The sequence below is a fragment of the Colobus angolensis genome, unplaced genomic scaffold (assembly GCF_000951035.1).
Source record: "Colobus angolensis palliatus isolate OR3802 unplaced genomic scaffold, Cang.pa_1.0 Scaffold176, whole genome shotgun sequence".
In the NCBI taxonomy this organism is placed as follows: domain Eukaryota; kingdom Metazoa; phylum Chordata; class Mammalia; order Primates; family Cercopithecidae; genus Colobus; species Colobus angolensis.
In genome coordinates this window covers 1,488,576-1,501,188 of record NW_012114888.1, presented here as the reverse complement: position 1 = coordinate 1,501,188, position 12,613 = coordinate 1,488,576, and the positions used below count along the sequence as shown (strand labels likewise).

At 39.6% G+C, this 12,613-nt stretch overlaps 1 protein-coding gene across 9 annotated transcripts in view; it reads right to left on the bottom strand.

Moving 5' to 3' along the window:
• KDM6A (lysine (K)-specific demethylase 6A) overlaps nucleotides 1–12,613 on the bottom strand; it is a 153,187-nt gene that overhangs the window by 122,655 nt on the left and 17,919 nt on the right. The window lies entirely within an intron of this gene.

Here is a 12,613-nt window from a genome sequence, read left to right as displayed (position 1 = left end):
GACATATTCCCAAAAACCTACAGTGACTTATAGTTTCTAATACATGCTTCTGATATGGGAGTACTGGGAAGGGAAGAGTGTGGTCCCTTTAAATGATACAGAATGGGGGAAGGGAAGTGCTGGGTAGAGGAGGGTGTGGTCCCTGGCTAGGGCTCTACCCCCTCAGACCTAGGTAAGGACAGGCACTCTGCCTTCCCACCACGCCCCCATCCTGGGCCTATAAAAACCCAAGACCCTAGCAAGGCAGAGACAGAAACTGCTAGATGGCGAGATGAACACATCGGTGGAAGACATCGAGGGGAGCCTGCAGGCGGAAGAGCACACAGTCGCTGGAACACCGGCAGGCCATTGACCAGCGGGACTAGGCAGAGTTTGGCCAGGGCAGTTGGAGGAGAGCTGGGACCGCCAGGCGGCCATCTCCCTCTGGCTACCCCATAGGCTGAAAGCTACTTCCACTCAATAAAACTTTACACCCATTCTCCAAGCCCACATGTGATCCAATTCTTCCAGTACACCGAGGCAAGAACCTGGGATACAGGAAGCCCTCTGTCCTTGCAACAAGGTATAGGGTCTAACTGAGCTGGTTAACACAAGCTGCCTACAGACAGCAAACTAAAAGAGCACCCTGTAACACATGCCCACTGGCGCTTCAGCTGTAAACATTCACCCCTAGACATTGCCGTGGGGTGGGAGCCCCACAGCCTGCCAGTCTGTATGCTCCCCTAGAGGTTTGAGCAGTGGGGCACTGAAGAAGTGAGCCACACCTCCATTACATGCCCTGCCAGGGGGGCAAGGGAACCTCTCCCATTTCACTTCCAAATGAATACTCACACCTATTATGTCATTTATCTCCTCCACTAGAATATGAGCCTATACATGGTAGAGAATGAACCCGTCGTGCTTTGATCCCTATAGCAAAGTAACCAGCATATGTAAATTAAGAAAGTCTTGCCGCTGAGTAAATCAGTATCTTACAGTCTTTAATAACCTGTTACACATTTTTCATAGAAGAATGATACTTTGCTGATTCAATTTATGCAGAATCATTTCCTTATTATAATCTGAATTACCTTCTGGACAATTAAAAGAATGTTAACAGCTAAGATAATATAGCAGAAGAGGTTGGCCAAAGTTTATTATATGCATCATGCCCAAAGTCACCACACTGAAGCAGAAGTTCTGCTTCCAAAGTGTATGTGTAGTATTGTACAGCAATAATGAAATCAGACTATAGAAGTCATTTCAAAACTAGTGGCAAGGCTGTGATTCTGATCCAAGACTATAGAGACCTAAGTCAGAATCACAGCCTTGTCACTTACTAGTTATGAGACTCATGAAAGGCCGAGCACAGTGGCTCACACCTGTAATCCCGCTGCTTTGGGAGGCCAATGTGAGAGGATTGCTTGTGACCAGGAGTTTGAGACCAGCCTGGGCAACATAGTGAGACTCTCATTCTCTACAAAAAACTTAAAACTTAGTTGAGCATGGTGGGGCATGCCTGTAGTCCTACCTACTTGGGAGGCTAAAAAGGACTGCTTGAGTCCAGGAGTTCAAAGCTGCAGTGAGCTACGATTGTACCACTGCATACCAGCCTGAGCTACAGAGCAAGACCCTATCTCTTAAATAAAAATAAAAAATAAAACAAAATTTCAGAAAGACTCATGAAACAAGTTATCTGACCTCAATGTCTTCATCTTTGTAAAATGGTGAAAGCAGTACCTATTTCAAAGGGCTGTCTGAGGAATTAAATGAGATGATACATGAATGGTTCAAAAATAGAAGCAATTATAATTAAAGCACCAAGGATTATTTAAAAGTATCCCAACAGGCCAGGCCTGGTGGCTCGTGGCTGTAATCCCAACACTTTGGGAGGCTGAGGCAGGTGGATCACCTGAGGTCAGGAGTTCGAGACCACCCTGGCCAAAACATGGTGAAACTCAGTCACTATTAAAAAATAAATACAAAATTAGTCGGGTGTGGTGGCCTTAGTACCAGCTACTCGGGAGGCTGAGACAGGAAAATCGCTTGAACGTGGGAGGCAAAGGATGCAGTAAGCCAAGATCGCACCACTGCATTCTAGCCTGGGTGAGACTGAGCAAGACTTTGTCTCAAATAAATAGATAACTAACTACTATCCCAACAATTTCATTTACATTTCCTTAAATTATAGTACAATTTCCAAAAATAAGGCCAACGGCAAGCAATATACATATTGAAAAATCCTCCTAATACAAAATTAATTATTTAAAATATTAGATGACATATTTTAAAAGGATCTTTATAAATGAATGGCTGAGCTGGGGCAAAAGGAAAAAGGCTGAAAAAAAAGGAAAATACAGAAAGGTAAGCAAACACTGAAAGCCAATAAAATACCCCAAGACTTAGGAAACAAATTAGGTACCACACAGAGTTGCACCCAAGATTTCCCACATAAATCTGAACCCCTGGGGATTCTTTCTTAGTAAAATGTTGGAATTTCCTCAAAAAACTAACAATAGAACTACCATTTGATTCAACAGTCCCACTACTAGCTATAAATCAGAGAAACTGAAATCAATATTTCAAAGAGATATCTATTATATATGAGTTCTAAATTTCTTTTCAAAGAATTAGTATGCCAGTATGTTCAATTCTTTGCCTTCTACTTTTAAACTTCACTTCCTCGTAAAGCAACATTTCTCGATTACCTGTTCCACCCTGACTCATTCCAATTGCCTGCTCTGTCATAACCATTTTTCCTGCCAAACCACTCACCCCATCACTCTCTTTAAATTAGCCAATCAGAATTAGTTTAGCCTGTGCAGTCTAACCCTAGCCAATAGGAGAACGACACAGCAGCAGGGGCCAGGTGTGTCAGGGAAGAACCCTTTCCCCTCCCTTGTCCAAGTGTGCCCTCACCATTGCTCCATCTGTAAGGGTGCACCCTTCTATAGAAGTACCTTGCCTTGTTGAGAATTAAAAAGAAAACTTTATACTCGAGTGCTATTTCTTTTGCGGCACTGAAACTTTATTTATGACATCTATACTCCCATATTCATTTCAGCCTTATTCATAATAGACAAGATACAGAATCAACCTAAGTATCCATCGAAGGATACACTGATTAATAAAACGTGGTATATATACACCTTGAAATACTATTCAGTCTTTAAAAGAAGGAAATTCTGCCATTTGTGACAACATAGATGAACCTGGAGGACCTTGTGCTAAGCAAAATATGCCAGACACAGAAAGACAAAACGGCATGATCTCACTTACATGTGGAATCTAAAAAAGTCAAACTCAAAGAATATCTATCTCATAGAGGTAAAGAGAACAACAGTAGTTACCAGAGGCTGGGGGAGGGTGGGGAAAGGGAATTGGGGAGATGCTATTCAAAGAGTACAAAGTTTCACCTAGACAAGAATAAGTTCTAGTGATCAACTGCAGAGCATGGTAACTATAGTTAATAATCACATATATTTCAAATTGATGACAGTATATTTCAAATATTCACCAAGAACAAGTAAGTGAGGTTATGGGTATGTGGGAAAATCTATCATATCTCTAAAATCGGTTGTAGAAGGAGTCAAAAAATAAAATGGGACACAGGCAATATTTGAAGATATAGTGGCTGAAAATGTTCTAGTGCTGAAGGCAATAATCCCCAGACACAGAAAGATGAATAAAGGAAGAAAAATCCTATGCACAAAGGGAAGGTGCAAAAGAAAAAGAGAAGAGCTCTTTTTTTTTTTTTTTTTCAAGACGGAGTCTCGCTCTGTCGCCAGGCTGGAGTGCAGTGGCGTGATCTCGGCTCACTGAAACCTCTGCCTCCTGGGTTCAAGTGATTCTCCTGCCTCAGCCTCCTAAATAGCTGGGACTACAGGCGAGCGCCACCATGACCAGCTAATTTTTGTATTTCTAGTAGAGACGGGGTTTCACCATGTTGGTCAGGATGGTCTCGATCTCTTGACCTCATGATCTGCAAGGAGAGCTTTTAAGACATTAAAAGAGCTATAAAACGCTTCAAAACAGCATCAAAAGAGCTACAACAACACTAACAACTTTTTAAAACTAACCAGGAGAACTAGGAGTCAGTGAAAAATCAGTAAGAAGCTGGGTGCAGTGGCTCACACCTGTAATCCCAGCACTTTGGCAGGCAGAAGTGGGCAGACCACTTGAGCCCAGGAGTTCGAGACCAGCCTGAGCAATATAGTTAAGACCTCGTCTCAAAAAAAAAAAAAAAAAAGCAATTAAAATTATTTTCAATTATTTTTAATGGTAAAGATAAATTTTTATCACATTTTTTTCACACATAAAGGAAAATTTAAGTGAAAAAAATTCATTAAGATATCCTTAGTGTCCAATTCTGAATCATTTTATAATTCTGTTAACCATACTCTCATCCACATTTTTCCACACAATATCAACTACTGGGACATCAAAAATGGTGGTGATACAGCATTTCTTAGAAGATTCTTCCCCACTGTTATCTACAAACCCCATTTCTGCAAGTTAAGACATCACTTTTTTGACCTCACCAGAAGTTGTCAATGAAAAGTTTTTAGTCAGCAATCAAAACTCACATTCTTTCCTCAGATGGTCCATAAATGACTTTTCTACTGAAACAATACGCTACAGCTATCTAATCATGCCAGGAGGAAAAACAACAAAGATGAGTATGCATAGGCATTGACAACTATGTATCATGACTACCACTCAGCCAATGAAGACTTAAAATATTATTAGATACCTGGCTCCAAAGATTTAAACAAAAAGGGTGGGCCGGGCACGGTGGTTCATGCCTGTAATCCCAGCACTTTGGAAGGCCAAGGTGGGTGGATCAGAAGGTCAAGAGATTGACACCATTCTGGCCAACATGGTGAAACCCCATCTCTACAAAAAAAAAAAGAGCCGGGCATGGTGCCATGTGCCTGTAATCCCAGCTCCTCAGGAGGCTGAAGCAGGAGAATCGCTTGAACCCGGGAGGCAGAGGTTGTAGTGAGCCGAGATCAAGCCACTGTACTCCAGCCCGGGAAACAGAGCAAGATTCCATAAATTAAATTTAAAAAAAAAAAGAAAAAGTGCATCTTTGAAGGAATAAAAAGCAGTATTGCTGGCCAGGCGCGCTGGCTCATGCCTGTAACCTCAGCATTTTGGGAGGCCAAGGCAGGCAGATCACCTGAGGTCGGGAGTTCGGGACCAGTCTCACCAACATGGAGAAACCCCATCTCTACTAAAAATACAAAATTAGCCAGGCGTGGTGGCGCATGCCTGCAATCCCAGCGACTTGGGAGGCTGAGGCAGGAGAATCGCTTCAACCCAGGAGGCGGACGTTGCGGTGAGTGGAGATCGTGCCATTGCACTCCAGCCTGGGCAACAAGAGCGAAACTCCGTCTCAAAACAACAACACCAACAAAGCAAATAGTTGATGGTTAACTATCAACTTAATTAAAAGAAATACAGAAGATAGTGAAATGAGCTAAACAATACCAAAAGAAAGCAATAAAACAAAGCCAGAAAATGGGACACTATCAGACAACTGAGCTGGTCTCTTTAAGCCAGAAACAAAAACAAAAACACAAAAGGGATGAGAGTGGAGGGAAGACAATGCTAAAAAAGACAGCTAAGGGACATACTCAGTTTTAATCTATGGTCCTGGACTAGACAGTGGTCTGGACAAAAAGACTGTAGGAGGCATTACAGAGTAAATTAGGTGAGAGAGACAGAGAGAGAGAGAGAGTGAGAGCGCGCGCACACGTGCGCGTGTGTGTGTGTGTAAAGAAAAAAGAGAATAAGCCCAAAGATTGTGTGTGTGTGTGTGTGTGTGTGTGTGTGTGTAAAGAAAAAAGAGAATAAGCCCAAAGAAAGAAGGAAAAAAACTAGAGATGATCGCTTGCGCGCGCGTGTGTGTATGTAAAGAAAAAAGAGAATAAGCCCAAAGAAAGAAGGAAAAAAACTAGAGATGATCAACAATGTCAAAATTGTATTACTTGAAATCACTATAAAAATTTACAAACCTTTGATTGAAGCAAGGAAGAAAACAGAAGGCACAACTAAGTTCCAGAAATTAGTTAAGGACCTAACTATAGGTATATGTGACCATACACAAATGTAGCAGAAATTTGCAACCTAAAAAAGTAACTGGTAAATAATAAAACCAGTAGTATAAAATCCTCCCACAAAGACATATACTAATCCCAAAGAGTTTAACACGTTGGTTTTATCAAATATGCAGGAAATCACTTTTACAAGATTATATCTAGCTATTTCAGAAAATACAAGATGAGAACATTCCAAACACTTTTATTGAAATGTTTACAATATTGATAACAGAAGAAACAAAATTGTCATTAATTACAAAGGGAGGATAGTCTACAGAGAAAATCCAAAGTTACACAGTCAAATTACCCAAGTTAGTGAAGTTGTTTGGTAAGTTTAACACATAAAAGTCAACTGCAGCTCTATATACCAGTAGAGATAAAACATAAAATTAAAATGGCATGTATAATAGCAATATAAGTGTAAGATGTAAAATACATTATTTATAAGATGCACAAGAACTTTGTGAGGAAGTTATAGAACTTTACTGAGACAAGATGACAGTTTGTTTTTTATTTTTATTTTATATATTTTTTTGGGACAGAGTTTTGCTCTTGTTGCCCAAGCTAGAGTGCAATGGCACAATCTCGGCCCACTGCAACATCCGCCTCCAGGGTTCAAGCGATTCTCCTGCCTCAGCCTCCCTCAGTCTCCTGAGTAGCTGGGATTACAAGTGCACCACCACGCCGGGCTAATTTTTTGTATTTTTAGTAGAAACGGGGTTTCACCATGTTAACCAGGCGGGTCTTGAACTCCTGACCTCAGGTGAGCCACCCACCTCGGTATCCCAAAGCACTGGGATTACAGGCATGAGCCACTGCACCCGGCAACAGTTTGTTTTTAAAATACAAAGTCAATGCAATCCCAATCCAACCCCTAAAAAATAATTGTGTTTTATTTAACTTTATCTGATCTCCAGCATTACAGTTTTACAAGATACTGACAAATCTAAGATTTCAAAACAGTGATAACTGTTGCAAACGCATTTATGATCTGGCCTTTGCCTTCCTTTTCCCCAGTTTGAGTCCTATAACGCCCAACATGATTCATGGCAGGCTCTAAGACAGTGGTCTATAAACTATTGCCAGCCGAATCCTTTTTTAAAGGCCTGGGAGCTAAAAATGATTTTTATATAAAAGATTATCTAAGTACCTATATATTACCTGATTCTGCCTCTTGGTCCACAAAACCTAAAATATTTACTATTTTGCCCTGTAAGAAAAAGTTTGTGGACCTCTGCTCTCGACCAAGAACGTGGGAGCTTCCAAAACACCTATTGTACTGCTATGTACTGCTCTCTCATTTCTCTTCTTGGAAAACTTGACCAGGTCTTGTATCTTGAAAACTCCCATTAATCCTTCCCTGAAGTTTCATCTTTTCTGTGAAGTCTTTCCTAATTCCCACTCAGACTTTCCCATACTCCTTAAACAAAGCATGTGCACTTCTGCCTCCGGCACAGCCCTCAACACCTCCAATATATTACTTACCAAAAACTTATTATGTTTACGTGTATCCTCCTCACAGAAACATGGGAGAGCAGGAGCTCACTTACTCATCTCTGTATTGTCAAAAGAGGCCCTGTCAACAAATGTAAAAGCCAGACTACCCTAAACTGTGTAACAGAAAAAGCCACTGGAAAGTCAGAAAATGAGCCCAGATTCCACTAGTTTATCCACCACCTATTTGTGCTGACTTGGGGGCTTCCTTAATCACCGGGATGCACGATGTATAGTCCATAAAGTAAAGGAATTAGATAATAATTTCTAAGATGTGTTCTGCTTCTAAACTTGTAAAATTTCCAAAGAACCTAATCCTTATTCCAAAATATACTGATTTTTAACTTTTCTTTAAAAGATCTCACTCTCTGGGTCTCCTCTAAGCAAAAAAGTCTTTTAGGCTTTTTTAAAAAAATTCAGGTTAAGCAATAAACTTGTTGAAATATTAATTAGAGTTCTGTCTTCCCTACAGGTTTTAAATATTTTCATACTATGAAGCACTTCCAGACTGATATATTTAAATACTGAATATATTTCTGAATCCAAAAAACTAATCGGAATTAGAAGAACCTTGAGTTCTCCCGTTACAAAAATTCTCTCTTCAACATATCTCTCCTACCTGACATTAATGCATAATCCCAGACAAGTACAATACTGATGAAAAAAATAAGACCATACAGAAGAAAACCTTACTAATCAGGCCCAATTAGGAAAATAAGGCCAGCAAATTCAGGGCTGGTAAGAAATACAATACAATTTTCAAGCATATGCTGAATCAGGCAGTAAAATAGTATTATTTAGACCTTTTCAGTGAAACTGTTTTAAGGATAAGAATTATCTATAATTAGCATACAAAAAAATGTGAATTAATCTCTTCAACAAACTGAAATATTAGGTGCAAAACTAACTGCAGTAATGGCAAAAACCATAATCACTTTTGCGTCAACCTAATACTATGTGATGTTCTTCAGCAGTATTATAAAGCCCTCTGATATTTACATTCATATAGATAATATGTATGTTAAATTTAATAATCAATTTCTTTCGGTGTCCCAAACTAAATTTTAGCACAACTCTATCAAACCCTTTATAAAATTAGTGTTATAAAAAAATAATGAATTGATCACTATTTTTAAAAACTGTACCCACAAATACTTTAATCAATCAATACACAAAATAAAACACATCCTGCATATCTTACAACAGACCAATTAGTTTTTCAAACTGAAACACTGTTCTCCATCCTTCCATGTTACCATAACGTTTAATCAATAGTTCTATTCAGATAGGCATTGCTTCCAGAATTCAAAACCTTTTCTTTCTTTTCTTAAAGTAGAAAAAAAAAAAAAAATAAGAAAAAGGTCAGTTTGGTTTCTTTATTTACTTTAGACTCTGTTGCCCAGGCTGGAGTGCAGTGGCATGATCTCAGCTCACTGCAACCTCTGCCTCCCGGGTTCAAGCGATTCTCTGCCTCAGCCTCCCCAGTAGCTGGGATTACAAGCAAGAACTACCATGCCCAGCTAATTTTTGCATTTTTAGTAGAGATGGGGTTTCACCATGTTGGCCAGGCTGGTCTCAAACTCCTGACCTCAGGTGATCTGCCCACCTCGGCCTCCCAAAGTGGGGGGATTACACTCCCAAAGTGGGGGGATTACACTCCCAAAGTGGGGGGATTACACTCCCAAAGTGCTGGGATTATTACTGGGTGAGCTACCATGCCCAGCCCTGAGTGTCTCTTGTATGCCAACAAGATAACTCAAGGCAGGCAGCCTCCTTTGTAGCTTTAGGATGGGGGATGTAATGAGATAACTCAGGGCAGAGAGCCCCCTACACAGCTTTAGGATGAGGGCTGGTCACAGCAAAGAGCAAAGCATGTTTAGAGCGTTGGGACTTTTCAGCCCCATTCTTCAATCTCTGGGTAGAGAAAACGGATTGAAGGTTAAGCTGATCACCAGTGGCCAATGATTTAATCAGTCATGCTTACGTAATAATGCCTCCATAAAAACCCAAAAGGACAGGGTTTGGAGAGCTTCTGGATAGCTGCACAAGCAGAAGTCCCTAGAGGGTGGCATGCCCAGAGAGGGCATGGAGGCTCCATGCCACTTCCCACATGACCTCATCTTATGCATCTCTTCATCTGTACCCGTTTACAATAAAACAGTAAACCCAACTGTTTGCTGAGGTCTGTGCCACTATGGCAAATTAATGGAAACAAGGAGTGGGTCATGGGAACCCCGATTTATATAGCCAGTCAGTCAAAAGTTCTGGAGGCCTACACAGGCATCTGAAGTGGGGATAGTCTTGTGGGACTTAGCACTCAATCTGTGGGATCTGAAACTATCTCTAGGTAGATAATGTCAGAATTGAACTGAATTAGAGGACACTAGTAGCCACTGCAGAACTGATTGCTTGCCAGGTATGCAGGGGAAAAGCCATACGTATTTTGTTACAGAAATGTTCTGTGTTGTGAGAGTATAGGAGGAACTGAGTTTTTTCCTATATCCTCAGACCATTCATTAAAACATGAAGTAGGGGGAAGAGGGAAGAGCTCTCGAAGTAAACTAGCAACAGAAGGGAACATCTTCGATATTAGTCTACAAAAACCCTACAGCTAATATCACATTCAACAGTAAAAATTTAATGTTTTCCCCCCAAAGAAACAAAACAAGGATGTCCCCTTCCATTCCTTGCCAATACAACAAGGCAAGAAAAAGACTAACCGGCCTCCACAAATAAGAAAACAAAAAATAAAATTTTCTTTATTTGCAGACAGCATAATGCATCTAGAAAATCCTATCTAGAGCAACACGACTACAACAATATAATTTAGTAAGACAGTAGGATACTAGATCAGTATGCAATAATAAAAATGTTCCTACATAATCGCAATAAAACAATTGGAAATAAAATTTTACAACCACTCTAATCACAATAGCATCAAAAAAAAAAAAAAACATATGTGATAAGCACCATGAAGTACTGCTGTAGAGTCTTAAAGAAGGCTAAATAGAGGGCGAAATACGCCATGTTCACGAACAAGCAAATACAATATTACCGAAGACAAATTCTTCCTAACTTAGCACATGTAGTTCCAATATAATCCTAGCAGCATTATACTGGATTATACTGTTTCTGCACTTTATATGGAAAGGCAAAAGACCTAGAAAAACCAAAGCAATTTTGAAAAAGAATACAGGGAATTTGGGGCCAGGCGTGGGCAGTGGTTCATGCCTATAATCCCAACACCTTGGGAGGCCGAGGCAGGCGGATCACAAGGTCAGGAGATCGAGACCATCCTGGCCAACATGGTGAAACCCTGTCTCTACTAAAATACAAAAAATTAGCCAGGCGTGGTGGCGCAGGCCTGTAGTTCCAGCTACTGGGGAGGCTGAGGTTGCAGTGAGCCAAGATCGTGCCACTGCACTCCAGCCTGGGTGACAGAGAGAAAAAAAAAAAAAAAAAGGAAAGGCAAGAGGAAATGGTAGATTTTGAAAGTGTAGTCTTTCCAACAAGTAACGCTGGAAAAACTGGGTAGCTATTTGGGGGAAGGGGGGGACCACTGATGCTATCTCACATCATAAACAGCTTGAAATGTATCACAGGCCGAAACAGAATTTAAAACGTGAGAAAATCTTTTATGATCTTGGGATACACAAAGATTTCCTAGCACAAAAAGCACAAGCTGTAAAAGAAAAAAAAAAAAAGTAATTAAATGGACCTCATTGAAACAATAAACATTTGCTCTTCAAAAGACACTAGTAAGAAAATGAAAAGATGAACCAGAGACTAACAATTCCAAAACAAGTATCAGACAAAGGGCATTTATTCAGAGTATATAAAGAACCCATAAAACTCAATGAAGAAGAAGATGAGGAAGAACAACAGGAAGGAAAGGAAGAAGAGAAAGAAAGAAAAGAAAGAAAGAAGGGAGGAGGAAGGGAGGAAGGAAGGGAGGGAGGGAAGGAGAATAGGTAGACAGTAAAGTTAAAAAGACTGAGGAGGAAAGAAAGAAAATAAGAAAGAAGAAGAAAAAACAAGAAGGGGCAGATGGGCTACAGTTAAAAAGACTGACAATACCAAGTGCTAACGAAGATATGGAACATTTGAAATCTCATTCATTGCTGGTTGGAATATGAAATGGTATAACCACTTTGAAAAGGATTGACAGTTACACCTAAAACTGCAAAGCAATTCAGCATTCCCAAATCATATATACCAAGACAAATGAAAACCTGTGTCTACACAAAGACAAATAATATTCACAGAACTTTATTCATAATAACCAAAAGCTGAAAACAATCTGATCAACTGATAAACAGAAAAACTGTGGCATATGCATTCTACGAAATCCTCCTTAACAATGAAAAACAACACACTACTGATACAACAACATGGATGAATCTCAATAAAAGCATGCCAAATGAAAGTTATAAAAAAACAAAAAGAATATATGCTGTTTAAACCCCATTACAAGATATTCCAGAACAGACAAAACTAGAGGGATGAAAGCAGGTAAGTGGTTGCCTGGGACCAGAGATCAAGAGTAGGAAAATGGCACAAGGAAACACTTTGGGTAATGGAAATGTTTTGTATCTTGATTATGGTAATGGTTATACAACTATTTAAGTTGTCAAATCTCAAATAATGTAAATCATATCTCAAAAAATGCTTAAAATAATGTTACATATATCTCAAAAAAGCTACAGAAAATAAATTATCAGGTATTTTTTGTGAAGCTAGACAAGTTAATTAGAAAGTTTATTTGAAAAAACAAGCCACCAAGGACAGCCAGGAAAATCCTAGAAGCAAGAACAGTAGGGAAAGGGTGCCCTAGCACTAGCATACATTAAAACATATTATAAAATCTCTCTAAGTAAAATACTTTTGTATTAGTTCATGAACAAAACATGCCACAAAATGCACAGACAAAACTGCATATGAATATTTAGTATACAATTAAGGCAACACCTCAAATCAGTAGAGGAAAAAATGGATTTTTAAAAAATATATCTTTGTGATAACTAGCCATAAGATAA